A 19,961-nucleotide genomic window follows, 5' to 3' on the forward strand; every position below is an offset into this window, starting at 1 on the left:
CTCACTCTTTCCATGTTTCCCCATCTATTTGCCATAAAGTGATGGGACCAGATGACATGATCTTTGTTTTGTGAATGTTAATCTTTAAGCCAACTTTTTCACTCTCCTCTTTCACTTTCATCAAGAGGCTCTTTAGTTCCTCTTTGCTTTCTACCATAAGGGTGGTATCGTCTGCATTTCTGAGGTTATTGATATTTCTCCCGGCAATCTTGATTTCAGCTTGTGCTTCATCCATTCCAGAATTTCACATGATGTACTCTGCTTATAAGTTAAATAAGCAGGGTGCCAATATACAGCCTTGATGTACTCCTTTCCCAATTTGAAACCAGTCTGTTCTTTCATGTCTGATTCTAACCATTGCTTCTTGACCTGCATACAGATTTCTCAGGAGGCGGGTCAGGTGGTCTGGTATTCCCATCTCTTAATTTTCCACAGTTTGTTGTAGATCCACACAGTCAAAGGCTTTGGCATAGTCAGTAAAGCAGAAGTAGATGTTTTTCTGGAACTCTCTTGCTTTATCAAGGTTCGTTGATTTAGACAAGACTGTGGTCCATATGATCAGTTTGATTTTATATCACGTTAGAAGTGTTGTATGTAACAACAAGAGGATTGAGGGTTTTTAAACTCTACATTTTGAAACAATAAAGTTTTTTTTAAATCCTGGAGTTTATACTGATTCTGATAAGATATAAAATAGATAAGAGGAAGGGAAAGCTGGGTTTTTTTGGTCTTTTTTGCAGTAGAATGCCTTGTGTCATGTTGTGCTCAATTGCTTCATTTCTGTCCAACTCTTGGATTGTAGCCTGCTGGCCAGTCTGCTCTATCCATGGAGTTCTCCAGGCAACCCACTCCAGAGGGTTGCCATGCCCTCCTCCAGGGGATCTTCTGAACCAAAGATCAAGCTCAGGTCTACTTCATCTCCTGCACTGACAGGCATGTTCTTTACCACTAACACCATCTGGAAAGCCCCCCTCACAAATATACTAATAAGTGATGACTGTTTTAGGCCACTTATGTCTCAAGTGGTTGATGTAGTGACAGACAGCAGATTTCATTCTCCCTGGTGTTCCTGACTGTGCAGGAAGGAGAGCTCGCTGCTACTGTGGGGAATTCTCCCCTCACCTCCTGCTCTGTCTTGATACTGTGGGGAATTCTCCCCTCACCTCCTGCTCTGTCCCCTTCCCAGGACTGCTCTCAGGACCTGAGTTTCTGAGTCACGGTCCACTTGGCAGGATGACGCTCTCTCCCCAGTAGGTCAGTGAGTAGAAGTGGGGAGACTGTTCCCCTTCCCCAAATCACCATCCTGTCTTGTCAGCCTCCCTGGAACTGCAGCCCTGCACTGGGCAGAGATGGTCTCACTTAGTTAACTCAAAAGCTACAGTAAACCAAAAGCATATTTCAGTGCAGAAGAGAAATAGTTCAAGGATTTGACAGCTTGTCCTTTCCCACAATCTAGAAGGGAAATCTCTTAAATAATTGAACCTTTTGCCAAAAGGTCCCCAGAGACCAACACCATTCCTCTGGTGCCTGGTTTTTAATTGAGGTCACTCCTTCCACTCTTTTCACATGAATTGCTACCAAACTCTTTTAGGAGATCCACCCTTAGGAAAATCTCATTGCCATGGAGTTCTCATCTCCTGAATCAAGCTCAACTCCCATGTCCAGTCACCAAATCTTGAGTCTAAATCACTCAGTGGAGTGACAGGGGTGTTTCCTGGGGCTCAGTTCAGTAGGGTATGGCATCTGAAGGAGAAAACACTCTGATGCTGTTGGCTCCTGGGTCTAGTGTGAGTCTGGGTCTCCAGAACAATGGATTTCCTCCAAGAATCCCACTTCTGAGAGATTACCGAATGTCAGGTTCTTTAATTGTTTGACCTGACAGAACAGGAAGGTCTATAAACCTCACCTGGCTTCTATCAGGAAGGGATGCTCAAGTTTCCAAGAGTAAATATCACTTTTCAAGAGAACAATGCAGACCACACTCATATTAAGAAATAATTCTCTTTGCTAGTCCAGTGCTTCTCCCTTCTCTAGGTCTTTAGGAGAATTGCACACCATTATTGGGCAGAAGAGGGGTTGATTTCTTTCTGTTCTGTTACCTACAATCCTGAGTCAGATCCTAATAGGTGACTTCAGTCAAGTGTCACTCATGTACTGATAGATGGGTAAATATTTGGCTTCAGAAGTAAAGTCTTTAATCAAAGCATGGAGGGGTGAGAAGTCAAGCTCTAGAGGATATGTTCTCCCTACAACCAGCCAGGCTGCTGTATGTGGTTCCTGTCAGCTGGGAGTAGGCATAGTTCTTGGAGAGTCAACTCAGCTATACAGCTGCAATTGCAGATCAGTGCCAGGTGCAGCGTCTCTGGACATGGCCCTCTGAGCTGAGGTGTCAGCACAGCCATTTCACACCAGGGACTCTGGTCTGAAGGCCTGGGTTCGAGACCTCTGCACAAGATGTCCTGTGAGCAAGTGAAACTCATCTCAGAAAAAAGAAAAAGAAAAAAAGGTTGGACTTTGACTTTATGACCCAGATTCTGTGCTTTCTCTCTGGGAACTATTGATGGGTTTTGTGGTGACACATCCTTCCTCTGTCCTCGTCCTGCTCCTCATCATGAGGGCCCTGAGGGTGCAGGTCCAGCTCTTGCAGCTGCTTCCTGCTGATGTGGGGTCATCAGGCCCTGGAGAGGAGCAGGACTTCTCCTGCCACCTGTGGACGCGTCTGGTGTCCCTGGATCTCGGCCCTAACTGCTCTTTCCCTGAGCAACCGCCATCTGCAGCTTTCTAGATTCTGAGGGTCATGAAGAGGCCCGGAAAAGGCAAAAATCCAGGGACACTTGGGTGGCCCCCACACCCTGGCACCAGATTGTTCCCCAGATCAGGTGGTTTGGTGTCTGCAGGTGAGTGGCTCTCCCAGTGGTCCATCTGTGCCTCCTTCAATGAGGCTATAGGCATCCTCATGAAAATAGCTCCACATGCTGCCTGGTACCCAGAACCCTCCCCAGGCAGCAAACAGGTAATCCAGGGCAACTCGGTCCCCCAGGACCATCACAGCCAGGGAGGCAGCAGACCTGTGTCACAGCTAGAAATCCAGGCTGGTCTTCTTGGCCACTGTCACCTGGATGGCTGTCACCTTTTTTTCTATTTATGGTGACAGTGTTGTATGTCACTAGGCCAAGGTCAATAGCTCCCCTCTGAGTGCAACAATTCCTGCTGTTAATCATTTACTCTTTGGGGACACAATTTTGTTGGTTTTTGGAAGAGAAGCTTCCGGTCAGAGAGAGGTTCACAGGAGTAGTCAAGGAGGTCCATTGCCCCAGTTGTTTCTCTGGAGGTTGGGGCTCAGGGGCCCCTTCACTCAAGTGTGATGGTCCCATGGAGTGAGCCCCTGAAGCTTCTGGGAAGATGGTAATTGGCATTACCAAGGGGGTCCATCCCTCTTAGGAGTACCTGATATTTTGGGCTGTAGGTTTTCCAGATTTTCAGATGAACCTGGTCCTCTGGCTGGAAGGGATGGAGGGAAGGTTGGTGAATGCAGGCCTGTGTGCTGTTGCTTCATTCATGTCCGACTGGCTGCAGCACCATGGACTATAGCCCATCAGACTCCTCTGTCCATGTGATTCTCCAGGCAAGAATACTACAGTGGGGTGCCATTGCCTACTCCAGGGGATCTTTCCAACCCAGGGATCAAACCCAAGTCTCTTGTCTCCTGCATGGCAGGCAGGTTCTTTACCACCAGAAGAGTAGGGGTTTCCCATTGTAGACCTGAGAAACATTAGGTAATATGTGAAGCATCTAGAGCTCTGGTCCTCTGGCTCCACATCCAGATTTCTCTGTACAATTCAACAATGGATCTCAATATTTCTTCTAAATGTCCTATTAGTTAATGTTCAGAAAAGAATGTAGGAAGTTTCAAAAGATCTTGGTTAAAAGCAAAAAAGACAGAGGCTGAAGGGACTGAGTGTGTTTGGCAGTTTGGAGACACTAATTATGGCCGTGAGATAGTTATGAGGACTGGAAAGAATAGTCTGGGGCAATCTGACAAGGAAAGTCACTAGACTTCCAACTTCAGCAACCAATTTCTTCATCTTTGAAGTAGAACTAGCAGCTGAGTACATACAGGACTAGAAAATGTACGGAATTTAAAAAAGAACTGTTAATTGGGTGAGGACTGATTATGTAGGTTGTAGATAACATTATGGAGAAGATAATGGCAACCCACTCCAGTACTCTTGCCTGGAGAATCCCAGGGACAGGGGGAGCCTGGTGGGCTGCCGTCTATAGGGTCATGCAGAGTCAGACATGACTGAAGCAACTTAGCAGCAGCAGCAGCAGCAGCAGATTACATTATCTGATAAAGAGCTAACATCAGAAAGTATGTTACTGAAAAATTACAGATTTCAATTCTAATTGTCTGCTTTAAGTCATTCCTCCCATTGATATTGGTAATTCAGTGTTAACTTTTAAAAAGGGGTCCAGACTTTGTGAAGTTGGTTGTTGACCATGATTGCCATCTTGTATGTAAAGTCTGAGGTACCTTCATGATTTCCTTTAGCCCCCCACCCTTGCTTCCCCGGGAAATGTGAAATGAGTCCATCCAGGAAGTGCTGCCCAGATACAAGGCCCACCTTATAGAGAAAAACTGAGGTTTCATCTTCTCATTGGGCATTTGCTTTCCTTCTCACATTTCATCTGCTTTCTCAACTTACTGACTTTATATAAATGACTTTATACAAATGACCTCACTGAGGTTTTAGTGTTTTCACAGCACAGGTTGGACATAGGGTTTAAGAGAAGTTGTACATTATGGTTATTGGTAATTGTTGTGAATTTTAAGAAAGAATATTTATTTTTCTATTTATGTAAAAAATTTAAAGCTATAGAAGAAGAAAAGAATAAGAATTTATTTGTTAGTCAAATATACTTGCTGATATTTTGGTTGTATTTTCTTTTCCCTAGAAATCTTTCTGCACACCTGAGCATGCATGCTTTTCTATAAAATGAAATAAATTTGAATCTAGAGTCCTTCTTAATTTTCTATGATTAATGTTTATTTATGGAATTAGATAATGTTCAAAATATGGTATTTAATGCAATTTATGCAGTCTTTCACTTTTAACAGTTTATTGCTAATTATGATATGATGGCCATATCCATAGGGATATATATTTACCTAACCCTAATATTTAGGTCCATCTTTCCTTTTTCTATATTTCCAGAAGCAGGATAAACTGGTGAAAAGCCAAACTGGCTTCGATCAGGTTCCGATCAGTTTGCCCTCTTAAAACTCTTGTATGCTTATTTCATTGCCATCTTTGAGTACCTGAATTACATTTTTTCTAGGTCTAAATTTAAAAATAATTCAAGCAGTTTTAATTTGAATTTATTTGATTTGTGAAGATGGACCTTTTTTATGTCTATTGACCATTTGTCTTCCTTTGAATTGTTTATTAATATATGTTTTTCCTATAAGGCAATTATTTTGAAAATAACTTTCAATACTGCATATAATACTTTTTCAACTTTTCATTTGTCCTTTAGTTTAGTGGTTTTACCTTGTGGTTCAGCTGGTAAAGAATGCATCTGCAATTGGGAGACCTGGGTTTGATACCTGGGTTAGGAAGATCCTCTGGAGAAGGGAAAGGCTACCCATTCCAGTATTCTGGCCTGGAGAATTCCATGGACTGTATAGTCCATGGGGTCACCAAATATATTTACTCTTTGTTCTTTAACTTCAAGTATAGCTTGAGTTTGGTTCTTGTTCTATAATATTTCCCCAGAGCAAATATTCACTGGTTCCTGCCACCCAATGTAGTTTCAGATTAAAATTGGTGGTTAAAATTTTGTTTTTTTTTAAGATTTTGTGGTCATGATTTTATGGAGATAGATTAATCCAAACATCACTTATTTCCATGGTATGTGGGAAATAAGATGTTATATCATGTACTGTTTTTCATCAGTTTTCATTCACTGCAAAACATTTATAACATTGAAGAAAATACACTTGACTGGGCCAGTACTTAAGGGATTAATCTTGGGAAAGAACCAAAGCCAAAATACACTGTAGGTTTACTAATGTATAAAGTATAGTTTGTCACTGTTTGAATTTGTATTTTTTTTTTAAACCTTTGAAAGTGAAGTGAAAGTGTTAGTTGCTTAGTTGTGTCTTACTCTTTGTGACCCCATGGACTGTAGCCTGCCAGGCTCCTCTCTCCATTGGATTCTCCAGGCAAGAATACTGGCATAGATTGCCATTCCCTTCTCCAAGGGATCTTCCCAACCCAGGAATCAAACCCAGATCTCATGCCGTAGGCAGATTAAACCTTCACATCTTCCAAAATCATAAAGTAGTGATTGTCAGGGAATGTTTAACAGTAGGATTCCTGTGTGCTGTTTTTTGTCTCTCATGAGCCCTCTGTTCCTTATCAGTTCCTGTCAGGAATGAGCAGAGCAGCATGCTGCTCCCAGGACTGAGATCAAAGAGATGGAATGCATGCATAGGATTTCCTTCATTAGCTTTTCCATATGTTGAAATGGATTATTTATGACCCTCTTTTGATATGGATTGCCTTTTGGCTTTATGGCCTCTGTTACTCCTTGTTCCCTTGGTAACTTGTAAAGTCTGGTCTTTTGATCTTTATCTGAAGAAGCTACCTTGTAATACGGTATATATATTCTCACAGAATTCAGTAAAGCACTCTTGTTCCACTAGAGACTTGGGTCTCCATGTCCTTCCTTCTCTCTCTCTCACTCTCTGTCTCTCTTTCTGGCTGATTCTCTGGAGCGTGGAAGTCTGCTGAGCTCATTTTCCTGCCCAGGCTTTCAAGACTTCTTGAGAGGGTGCCCTGTGCCTATGTGAGCAGTACAAGCTCTGTCCTAGGGCTTTGGTTTTCTTCATAACCCAGGGAATATTAGCCTCTTTCCTTCTTTCACTTTCTTATCATCAACTCCGGACTACCAGGGTCCAGTCCATTAAAGGACCACACCAAGTGATGTTTATATCTTCAGAGAACTATACCTCCTGCAGTAACTAAAAATATTTTTTTCTTTTTATTGTACCAACTCCTATACAGAATGTACTATGGGAAACAACTCAACCTTGAAGATCATTTAACTTTTCTGTTTAAACCACATTGAGACAAATAGCTTCACCTGTGAGAGATTTCTTTAACTAATCCCTCTGTGTTTATGGTGGATGTTCTGTTTCAGGGATGGAGGACACTGAGATCTTTCTGTCCTGATTGACTGCACCATCTTTCTCAGGGAACACTCATTGGAAAGAGATCTCCCCATCACGTGGCTATACATGTAAGATACAGAAGAAGTCCTGAGAACATCAAAGTTCTAGCATCTAAAAGTCATCTATTTCAGTAGTAATTCTTCTGGAAAATGTCATTCTTCTTTCTGTATCCACAGGTACAACTGAAAGAAGCCATTGAAGATCTTCCTCGTAAAATTGATACTGACTTAGCAGAATCAGGTTCAAACTTGAGTGTTTGACAGAGACAACTGGTGTGCCTTGCCAGGGCTTTTCTCAGGAAAAACAAGATATTGATTACTGACAAAACCACATCAAATGTGGATCCAAGGTATGGAGCTGAGGTCCATGAAACCTGGAATTAGCGTTTTAAACGTGATAACCAGAGAACATTTAATGATGCTGAGAAGTGTTTCTAAGTGCTCTTTTGCCCCAGAGACATTAATTTCAGGAAACAAAGGAAGAAACAAAAACATGTTATAGGGTGTTAATATTGTTATGAGGCATCCTAAGAGAGCCAGACTCCTAATTCCAGCTCTGATAGTTATAAGCAATTTCAAGAGAATGCTATTTCTCATTGTTTAATGCAAAAAATAGTAAATTTCTAAGTAGTCTTTTCATATTTAGTTTTTCAAGAACAAGATTATGTCTTAAAGTATTGAGTTTTTAAAAATTATAAAGATACCACATGATATTTTTAGTTCATACGGTTTCTTTTCTGTATTTGCTAAAGTAAATTCAACTTATTTGATTCCAGAACTGATGAGTTGATTAAAAAATAATCCATGAGAAATTTGAGAAATTTAAGGAATTTGAGATTCCTTAAAAAACTGGAAATAGAACTGCCATATGACCCAGCAATCCCACTCCTGGGCATACACTTTAAGGAAACCAGATCTGAAAAAGACACGTGCACCCCAATGTTCATCGCAGCACTGTTTATAATAGCCAGGACATGGAAGCAACCTAGATGCCCATCAGCAGACGAATGGATGAGGAAGCTGTGGTACATATACACCATGGAATATTACTCAGCCATTAAAAAGAATTCATTTGAATCAATTCTAATGAGATGGATGAAACTGGAGCCCATTATACAGAGTGAAGTAAGCCAGAAAGATAAAGATCAATACAGTATACTAACACATATATATGGAATTTAAAAAGATGGTAACGATAACCCTATATGCAAAACAGAAAAAGAGACTCAGATGTATAGAACAGACTTGTGGACTCTGTGGGAGAAGGTGAGGGTGGGATGTTTCAAGAGAACAGCATTGAAACATGGATATTATCTAGGGTGAAACAGATCACCAGCCCAGGTTGGATGCATGAGACAAGTGCTCGGGCCTGGTGCACTGGGAAGACCCAGAGGGATCGGGTGGAGAGGGAGGTGGATGGGGGGATCGGGATGGGGAATACATGTAACTCCATGGCTGATTCATGTCAATGTATGACAAAAACCACTGCAATGATGTAAAGTAATTAGCCTCCAACTAATAAAAATAAATGAAAAAAAAAAAAAAAGGTGGGAATCGCAGACCACCTTACCTGTCTCCTGAGAAACCTGTACGTGGGTCAAGAAGCAACAGTTAGAGCCAGACATGGAACAACTGCTGCTGCTGCTGCTGCTAAGTTGCTTCAGTCATGTCCGACTCCATGCGAACCCGTAGACAGCAGCCCACCAGGCTCCTCTGTCCCTGGAATTCTCCAGGCAAGAATACTGGAGTGGGTTTCCATTTCCTTCTCCAATGTATGCATGCATGCTAAGTCGCCTCAGTCTTGTCCGACTCTGTGCGACCCTATGCACTGCAACTTGCCAGGTTCCTCTGTCCATGGGATCCTCCAGGCAAGAATACTAGAGTGGGTTGCCAAGCCCTCCTCCAGGGATCTTCCAGATCCAGGGATCGAGCCCACAGCTCTTACGTCTACCTGCACTGGCAGGCAGGTTCTTTACCTCTAGAGCACCTGGGAAGCCCTTGGTGCATCTAGATAGGTATGCCAAATCATAGGATGTTTTAATTATCATGTGGATGTGATAGATTCAATTATTGTTAAACTCTTTTGAGAAAGTTACCTGTTAGAAGTAATTCAGAGCAGTGAACAAAAGAGGAACATGATGATGGCTCTATGAGATTTAATAAAAATTTCCAATTAAATAACATGGATAGAATTAACTGCAATACTTAGATGTGGAAAAACGACCTGTGTCCTGTTTAGACTTTTAGTGTATTGCCTTAAGATACACAATATCTTAATGTGCATAAAAGCACTGGAAGGCAAGCAGCTGAAGAAAGACAAAGAAGCAAAGAAAGGTGATTTTTGAAAACAGATTCAGATTTCAGGCATTCAGATTCAGCTACTCTGCTGTGCTGTGCACACCATGATCCATAGAATTTGGAGCTCAATTTCTTACTTGCTTCTTTAGTCTTATTCAAAGAGAAAAATTGAATTTCTGCAGATGCCTTCTGTGCCAAACAATTCTGTTCAAGCTACTTACATAGCAGCTCCTTTGCCAACTTTTCACTCTCAGAACAAAACAACAACAAAAAAGAACAACAACCACATCAATTTCAAGAAGTACCTTAACCTCTCCAACAAGATATTTGGTCCCCTCTTGCATTCGTGCTAAGCCACTTCGGTCATGTCCTACTCTTTGTGACCCCATAGACTGTAGCCCTCCAAGCTCCTCAGTCTCTGGCATTCTCCAGGCAAGAATATTGGAGTGGGTTGCCATACCCTACTCCAGAGGATCTTCCCAACCCAGGGATCAAACCCTCATCTCCTGCACTGCAGGTGGATTCTTTAATGATTGAGTCACTGGGGAAGCCTCTTAACAACTGACATATTCCAGGATGCTAAACAAATTCAGAAGCACTTATTTTTTTTTCCAAATATGCATATATTCTGTCAAAACAACTTGACAATTCATTTGCTATCAGGTCACTGTCATACAGGTCACTATATGACATGAATCTAATTTTTGAAAGTGAAAGTCGCTCAGTTGTGTCCAACTCTTTTGTCACGCCATGGACTGTATAGTCCAGGCCACTGAATTTTCCAGGCCAGATACTGGAGTGGGTAGCCGTTCCCTTCCCCAGAGAATCATCCTGGTCCAGGGATAGAACCCAGGTCTCCCACATTGCAGGTGGATTCTTTACCAGCTGAGCCACCAGGGAAGCCTAAGAATACTGGAGTGGGTAGCCTATCCCTTTTCCAGATCTTCCTGACCCAGGAATCAAACCAGGGTCTCCAGTATTGTAGACAGATTCTTTACCACTTGAACTACCAGAGAGGCCCTAATTTTTAGGTGTATTGAATTTCATTTTCTTGAATGAAGTGATTTCCCAATGTTGAATGTATGTATGCTGCTGTTGCTGCTGCGAAGTCACTTCAGTCGTGTCCAACTCTGTGCGACCCCATAGATAGCAGCCTGCCAGGCTCCCCCATCCCTGGGATTCTCCAGGCACGAACCCCAGAGTGGGTTGCCATTTCCTTCTCCAATGCATGAAAGTGAAAAGTGAAAGTGAAGTTGCTCAGTCCTGTCTGACTCTTCACGACCCCAAGGACTGCAGCCTACCAGGCTCCTCTGCCCATGGGATTTTCCAGGCAAGAGTACTGGAATGTCTGTATACATAGGCCTCAAAGCTCAAAGTCTGAGAGCTAAAAGCACTAATTAATGGTAACAACCCCAAATGCCCTTGGCAAAAACCTAAATGCTACAGACAGCTCAGTGCCCATAATAAGAACCTAAAACTTTCATCGTCTTCCTTTCCTATAACATTATAATAATAAAAGGCCAAGTTAGGCCTTTATCTGCCTGGTCAAACAGGGTAATCAAACCATTTAAAAGTCACTAGGTCTACGACCCAATAGATTTTATTCTCCCTGTCCTACCCCTTTTAGAAATATTGCCTGAGTTTTGTTACTGAGAAACATCGTGTGTCAATGGGTTTCTTTCTGCTAATTAACAGGTTTTGGATTCAGAGAGCCTAGAAGAAAATGATGAGCCATATGTATTGGTGCAAAATAGACAGCCTATTTTACAAGATGGTGCAAGAGTTTAGACAAGAGTGAGGCCACTGCCCTCACTGAAAGAGCAAGACAGGTGAGCTGCAGGAAGTTGTAATGAAAGTTTGTCTCCAGGTTTCACTCTTTACAATCTCCACCAGGGGTCTGGTAACAAGCACTCTGTGCCCTTTTCAGTCAGAAGCCTCCAGAGACAAAGCTTCATGACTGGGTTTTAACAGCATGTTTCAGGTTAAAGGCAGGTCTGCTGAGAATCTGCAGCAGTGCTAGAGGTGGGGTGTAGGATGTGTGAATACTCATGTGCCTGAGAGATTTCAGATTGGATTCAGCGCACGTTTGGACTGTGGGTTCAGATTCCCATGAAACACGGAACACTCACATTTTGTACACCCTTTATACTTCATTCTGATTGGTGCTCAGTACATTTGTGATACAAGTGCTGTCAAGGAATATACAGGAGTTTTGAGAGTTTGTGGGGAAAAATTATGGAATATTTTGGGTCTAGGGAAGATCTTGAAGGGAAAGTGTAGGTCACTTCTGTTTTCTAGTATGTAAAGAAAACTACTTCGTGATACTGTCACCTTCTCCCTAATTTTTTATTGTTTAGAATGAGGTGATTTGCCTCCGCATGCTGCTTCTACTTTCTGGAAAATGCAGTTGTCATCAGGACAAATCAGAAATTCACAAGACCTTAACACCATGTTCTGAACGGAGCTTGATGGTGTACAAAGCATTTTCACAGAGATGAGATGAAATGTGTGAAACCACTAAGCCCTGTACATGTGTGAGGATTCTTGTGGTCTGTGCATGGGTTGGAAAAGAATTTCCAGACATGAGACAGACTGAAAGGAGAATAAAGTTTATTAGAGTGGGGGAGGGGAGAATCGCTGCCACCAGAGCGGGCCAGCTTCCTTATAGTCAGAGAGAGCCGACGCTGAATAGGTGTCCTTGGTCCATTTTTCTACCCAGGGTACAAGGAATGGGATAGGGGTCTTGTGGGTCATTTGCTGATTGGATGAGGCAGAGCGGGGCGGGGGGGGGGGGGGGGGGGGTGGGCGGCGGAAAATTGGATATTGGGTGGGGGGAAGAGTAAGGCAAATACCTTCTCCCTATATGGGGCAGGAGGGGAGACAGGTTATACTGCTCAGGAGGACCTGAAATTTGTTAATAGTCACAACGTGGGGGAGGGAAGGATGATAAGGGTCTGGTTTTTCCGTTCCTGCATTCCAGGACCCTCCTTGGTTTTATCTGCTCTTTCGCCCTTGGGTCACCACAAGAACAGTGCTAGATGAGTAGCATTCATGGCTTCTAACAGGTCACATGGCTTCTAACAGTAGTCAGATGGTAGTATCCTATTGTATAGATGCGGTAACTGAGGTCTGGCTTAAGGACCTTGGTCATTGCTGTGCAGCTTCCTTCCAGTAATTTTTTCTGGAACAATGTGGAAATGGGACTGATGGGGGATGGAGGAAAGGAAAGTCTGGTGTTCATGCCCCTTGAGATGCGTGGCTTGGGGTGGGATGAGACTTCTGCTTGTATGTGGTGAGGTTTCCTGTCAAAACTTTATCTCTGGGCATTAAATTGTGGGTGCCTTTTCTTTGCTCATACTTTTCTGCATTTCCCAGATTTTCACTCGTGAGTAGAATAAATACTCCTTACGTGGTATTTAAAATATCTCTTAAAGAAAAGATATCCCAGTATCCAAGTACTTCTATATGAAAGATTTAGCTAACAATGTATCCTAAATTCCCTCTGTCACTCTTTCATCTCATTCTTCTTCCTTAGAAATGAAGAGCAGCACCTACCACTGTTAACAGGGTAGGAAACTGCCCAGGGTCACAGAGCTGGATGAAGAGTTGGCAGAGTCAGAGTTCAAACCTAGGTTTAGGGGCAATGAAGTCTGTGTTCTGAACTTTCATAAGTACTTATATTGTGTGCAAATGTATGATATAAAGGCAGGGTCACTTTATAAATGCTTAGATTGAACCCTTACCTCCCAATAATAAAAATAAATGTACCCATAGTTTTTCTAAGCTTTAGAAATCCTAAATAATTAAAATATATTTTTAATTGTCAGTTTTTAAACAAATGATATACCTAATGCTGTGCTGTACTTAGTCACTCATTTGTGTCCGACTCTGCGACCCCATGCACTGTAACCCACCAGGCTCCTCTGTCCATGGGATTCTCCAGGCAAGAATACTGGAGTGGGTTGCCATGCCGTCCTCCAGGGGATCATCCCAATCCAGAGATTGAACCCAGGTCTCCCGCATTGCAGGCAGATTCTTTACCTTTTGAGCTATCAGGGAAGCCCATACCTAATGCTACAAAACTCCAAAATTTTTTCTTAAAAGTTTTTTTTTTTTTAATTTATGAATAAATTGCAAGTTGCTCTCCCCCTATTGTCATCATACAACACCTCCGCCAGGTGGAGTCCCAGCACCATATCTGACTGCCCTCTTGACATGTTCTGTGCATCAGTGAAGAAACTTGGGCGTATGTGGTCTCCCTGTTTTTAAGCACAAATGATAGCTGTTCCTTGCTGTTTGCATTTATATCAATGCATTTCATTTTCTTAGATTCTTTGTCATGGCTACATAGTATTTATGCTTTCTCCATTCCCTACTCCTCATTTTCCCTTCAAATTAACTATTATAGTTTGATTTTTTTTTTCCCTCCTAAGGGCTTCCCATGGGGCTCAGCTGGTAAAGAATCTGCCTGCAATATGGGAGACCTGTGTTCGATTCCTGGGTTGGGAAGATCCCCTGGAGAAGGGAAAGGCTACCCACTCCAGTATTCTGACCTGGAGAATTCCACGGACTGTATCATTTTTCTGCTTTTGTCTGTATTAATTCCTTCCTTCCATTGGTTTATTTTGTTGTTGCTTCTTCTTGAATGAATTATCTTCATCCTTACTTGTTTATTAATATAAATATTCTAAGGCTCTGAATACTGATATAGCTATATTTTATAGTTTCTGGTATGTATACTTTGATCATACTTAAGTTTTTTATATAGATTCTGCAATATTTTTACATAGATTCTGCAATTTTGGTTTTCATATCCTCTTTGGCCTAACATTTACTTGAGAAAGAGTTCTTTAAAACTTCCTGGGTTTCATTAGGTCCCATTTGTTTATTTTTGCTTTTGTTTCTAAAATTCTGGGATGTGGGTCATAGAGGATCCTGCTGTGATTTATGTCGGAGAGTGTTTTGCCTATGTTCTCCTCTAGGAGTTTAATAGTTTCTGGTCTTACATTTAGATCTTTAATCCATTTTGAGTTTATTTTTGTGTATGGTGTTAGAAAGTGTTCTAGTTTCATTCTTTTACAGGTGGTTGACCAGTTTTCCCAGCACCACTTGTTAAAGAGGTTGTCTTTTTTCCATTGTATATCCTTGCCTCCTTTGTCGAAGATAAGGTGACCATAGGTTCGTGGATTTATCTCTGGGCTTTCTATTCTGTTCCATTGATCTATATTTCTGTCTTTGTGCCAGTACCATACTGTCTTGATGACTGTGGCTTTGTAGTATAGTCTGAAGTCAGGCAGGTGGATTCCTCCAGTTCCATTCTTCTTTCTCAAGGTTACTTTGGCTATTCGAGGTTTTTTGTATTTCCATACAAATTGTGAAATTATTTGTTCTAGTTCTGTGAAAAATACCGTTGGTAGTTTGATAGGGATTGCATTGAATCTATAGATTGCTTTGGGTAGTATAGCCATTTTGACAATATTGATTCTTCCAATCCATGAACACAGTATATTTCTCCATCTGTTTGTGTCCTCTTTGATTTCTTTCATCAGTGTTTTATAGTTTTCTATGTATAGGTCTTTTGTTTCTTTAGGTAGATATACTCCTAAGTATTTTATTCTTTTTGTTGCAATGGTGAATGGTATTGTTTCCTTAATTTCTCTTTCTGTTTTCTCATTGTTAGTGTATAGGAATGCAAGAGATTTAAGCTTTTGCACAACAAAGGAAACTATAAGCAAGGTGAAAAGACAGCCCTCAGATTGGGAGAAAATAATAGCAAATGAAGCAACAGACAAAGGATTAATCTCAAAAATATACAAGCAACTCCTGCAGCTCAATTCCAGAAAAATAAATGACCCAATCAAAAAATGGGCCAAAGAACTAAACAGACATTTCTCCAAGGAAGACATACGGATGGCAAAAAAACACATGAAAAGATGCTCAACATCACTCATTATCAGAGAAATGCAAATCAAAACCACAATGAGGTACCATTACACACCAGTCAGGATGGCTGCTATCCAAAAGTCTACAAGCAATGAATGCTGGAGAGGGTGTGGAGAAAAGGGAACCCTCTTACACTGTTTGTGGGAATGCAAACTAGTACAGCCACTATGGAAAACAGTGTGGAGATTTCTTAAAAAACTGGAAATAGATCTGCCATATGACCCAGCAATACCACTTCTAGGCATACACACTGAGGAAACCAGATCCGAAAGAGACACATGCACCCCAATGTTCATCGCAGCACTGTTTATAATTGCCAGGACATGGAAGCAACCTAGATGCCCATCAGCAGATGAATGGATGAGGAAGCTGTGGTACATATACACCATGGAATATTACTCAGCCATTAAAAAGAATTCATTTGAATCAGTTCTAATGAGATGGGTGAAACTGGAGCCCATTATACAGAGCGAAGTAAGCCAGAAAGAGAAAGATCATTACAGTATACTAACACATATATATGGAATTTAGAAAGATGGTAATGATAACCCTATATGCAAAAAAAAAGAAGAAGAGACTCAGATGTATAGAACAGACTTGTGGACTCTGTAGGAGAAGGCAAGGGTGGGATGTTTCAGAGAACAGCATCAAAACATGTATATCTAGGGTGAAACAGATCACCAGCCCAGGTTGGATGCATGAGACAAGTGCTCAGGCCTGGTGCACTGGGAAGACCCAGAGGGATGGGGTGGTGAGGGAGGTGTGAGGGGGAACTGGGATGGGGAATACATGTAAATCCATGGCTAATTCATTTCAATGTATGACAAAAACCACTGCAATGCTGTAAAGTAATTAGTCTCCAACTAATAAAAATAAATGGAAAAGAAAAAAAAAAAAAGAACTTCCTGGGGATAGAGGACTGCATTTAAAATTTTTCTATTTTACTCATCAGTGTTGACTTGTGATCAAAAAGTGTTGTCTATGATATTTCCACTCTGAAATACTATTTATTAATACTTTTTTGTGTGCTAATAATAGGTAATTTTTGTGAAAGCTGTTTGGGCATTTTAAAAGATGGACTACTATCTAAGGCAGAGTTTAATTTTTAAAAACTTTAAATTTTGCTTTGGGGTATAGCCAAGTAAAAATGTGTGATAGTTTAAGGTGAACAGTAAAGGGACTCATCCATATGTATACATGTATCCATTCTCCCTCAAACTCCCCTCCTCTCCAAGCTGCCAAAAAGCATTGAGCAGAGTTCCATGTGCTATACAGTAGGTCCTTTTTAGTTATCCATTTTAAATATAGTGGTGTGTACATATTCATCCCAAACCCCCTAACTATCCCTTCCTCCATCCTTCACCTGGCAGCCATAAGTTTGTTCTCTAATTCTGTGAGTCTGTTTTTGTTTTATAAGTTCATTTGGAGAAATATAGTATGAAAAGTGAAAGTGAAAGTCGCTCAGTTGTGTCCAACTCTTTGTGACCCCATAGACTATACAGTTCATGGAATTTTCCAGGCCAGAATACTGAAGTGGGTAGCCCTTCCCATCTCAAGCAGATCTTCCCAATCTAGGAATAGAACCCGGGTCTCCGACATTGCAGGTGGATTCTTTACCAGCTGAGCCACAAGGGAAGCCCAAGAATGTGGGAGTGGGTAGCTTATCCCTTCTCCAGGGGATCCATCCCTTATATGTTGAATCTAAAAAGAAATGAAACAAATGAACTTACTTCAGAGTTTAATTTTTAGTTTAAAACAGTTTATTAATGTCATTTTTTAGGTTTTCTCTATCATTGTTTATTTTGGTCCATTTGATGTGGTTTGGATTTAGAGAGGTGAGCTGGTATTATATTGTGCCAAGTTTCACTTTGTAGTTCATTTTGTTTTGATAATTTTGATGATCTGATTTTTCAGTCCATAGATACATGACTTGGGTTTTCACTATGAATTCTATTTTCTATTATTTTTAAATGACTTTCACTTGTTTAATGTTCCCAGCTTTAAGTACAAGCTGGTTCAAAACTAAAATTATTTGCCTTGCTTTCTTAATCCTGTCCCCCATGTCTCATACTATTTTTTTTCAGCAATGGCTAATCTCCTTTGTGCTGCCTTCAGAAAGATCATTTCTTTGTTGCTTTCATTTTCCTCTTCCAGTTCATTTTTGTGCTCTTTCAACTCATGTTTCATCATCTTCTGTTGCTATGCCACATTTTCCTGTGCTCCCAGATGTCTGTTGTCCACAGGTTGTTTGTTCTACTAAATTTTCTTTGAATGTAATGTTATATTTTTTCATAATTTTCATTTGATCAGGGAATATTTTTTAATCCATCATATGCTTATCTTGTTCCTTTTCCTCATGTCCGTTTGTGTATTTTATAGATCCTTTGCTACTTTTTAAATCATTGTGATTCCTACCACTCACTTTTGAATTGACTGTTTTTCTGGACCATTTATTTGTGGATTACCCACTCCAGTATTCTTGCCTGGAGAACTCCATGGACAGAGGAGCCTGGTAGGCTACAGTCCATGGAGTCACAAAGAGTTTGACATGACTGAGCGACTCATGCACACACATGCATACATATTTGCCAGATAGTCCTGGCTAAGGCATTATTTCAGGCTAATGGAAATTCTCTCTGCTTAATACAGATGTTCCTCATGACCTAGACAGAGGGAGAGACAGATATTATGTGTATATGTGTTGGTATACAAATGAAAGAGAAATGAGAACACATGTTCACTTAGCCTGTACTCCGCCCTAACCTACAGAGACGGGCAATCAATGCTGATTGAATGTCAGAATCTTGCTTCTCCTAGGACCCCACTGATATACATGCTTCAGGCATAGGTGATGATTCCTCACTGACACACCTTAGAATTTGACAGTTAGTTGGAAAACTGTGCTCTCCCATGACTGCTGGGATCTGGTCCCATAGAAACATCTCTCTGTCTTGCCACACCCATTGTATCCAGTTGCTGACAGCAGTCTGTCCTGATATTTTGTCATTTGGGGTTTCAGATGACTTATTTCAACAAAGATCATGCTAATTTTTAATCTCTCAGTACGCTGGTCTTTAGGGATGCTTTTTGAGAGGATAACGGGAGAGAAAAATCCATTATTCCATAAAGCTGAAAGCAAAATCCTCTCTAACTTTCTAGAACTCTTTAACTTTGTATACATACTGGCAGACAACAGTATCAAAGTTATACCTATTTTGAAGATGAAGAGTTTGACGATGGCTGGGATTGAACTAGAGCCATGCAGTTTAGTGAGAATGGACAGAGTTTAGCCAGAATTCTGCATATATTGAATCATTGATTACTGAACTTTATCCAAGCAGATGACCTTTTATTGCTCTGTTGCTTTCAGTTATATCTAATTCCATGATGATGACTTTATTTACAAGCTGGAGTTTAAATACTAAATTTAATTTCAACCTACATTGGAGGAACTATAATGAAACAAGCCCAAGAGAAGGAGAGGAAGAGGGATAAGAAAACCAATACTCAGTCTTATATACTCCTTGTCCTGATTTTGAACTCTTTTGGCATTGTGTTTTTTAATCTTCACAACCACTCTGAGCTGGCAGTTCAGTTCAGTCGCTCAGTTGTGTCTGACTCTTTTAGACCCCATGGACTAGACCATGCCAGGCTTCCCTATCTATTACCAGCTCCAGGAGCTTGCTCAAACTCACGTCCATCAAGTCAGTGATGCCATCCAACCATCTCATCCTCTGTTGTCCCCTTCTCCTCTTGCCTTCAATTTTCCCCAGCATCAGGGTCTTTTCCAATGAGTCGGTTCTTCACATCAGTTGGCCAAAGTATTGGAGTTTCAGCTTCAACATCAGTCCTTCCAGTGAATGTTCAGAACTGATTTCCTTTAGGATGGACTGGTTTAATCTCCTTGCAGTCCAAGGGACTCTCAAGAGACTTCTCCAAAACCACAGTTCAAAAGCATCAATTCTTTGGCACTCAGCTTTCTTTATGGTCCAAATCTCACATCCATACATGACTACTGGAAAAACCATAGCTTTGACTATATGGATCTTTGTTGGGAAAGTAATGTCTCAGCTTTTTATATGCTGTTTAGGTTTGCTACAGATTTTTTCCCAAGGAGCAAGTGTCTTTTGACTTCATGGCTGCATCATACAAAAGCACCATCAGCAGTGCTTTTGGAGCCCAAGAAAATAGTTTGTCACTGTTTTCATTGTTTCTCCATCTATTTGCCATGAAGTGATGGGATTGGATGCCATGATCTTAGTTTTTTGAATGTTGAGTTTTAAGACAAAACTGGCAATATTATCCCTCAGATGGAGAAACTGAGGCAGAAGAAGCTAAGTAACTTTTCAAAGTCACAAGTTAAAAGGTGTTAGTAATCTTTTAACTATCTTTGACTCTGAACTGCTATAAAGATAAAATCAAAAGATTCACAAGAGGGGCTCCCAGTTGTTTTGTTTTCCTTCCTTAAGCCAGCTAATGCTGCT

Source organism: Odocoileus virginianus, chromosome 8, assembly GCF_023699985.2.
Source record: "Odocoileus virginianus isolate 20LAN1187 ecotype Illinois chromosome 8, Ovbor_1.2, whole genome shotgun sequence".
NCBI lineage: Eukaryota > Metazoa > Chordata > Mammalia > Artiodactyla > Cervidae > Odocoileus > Odocoileus virginianus.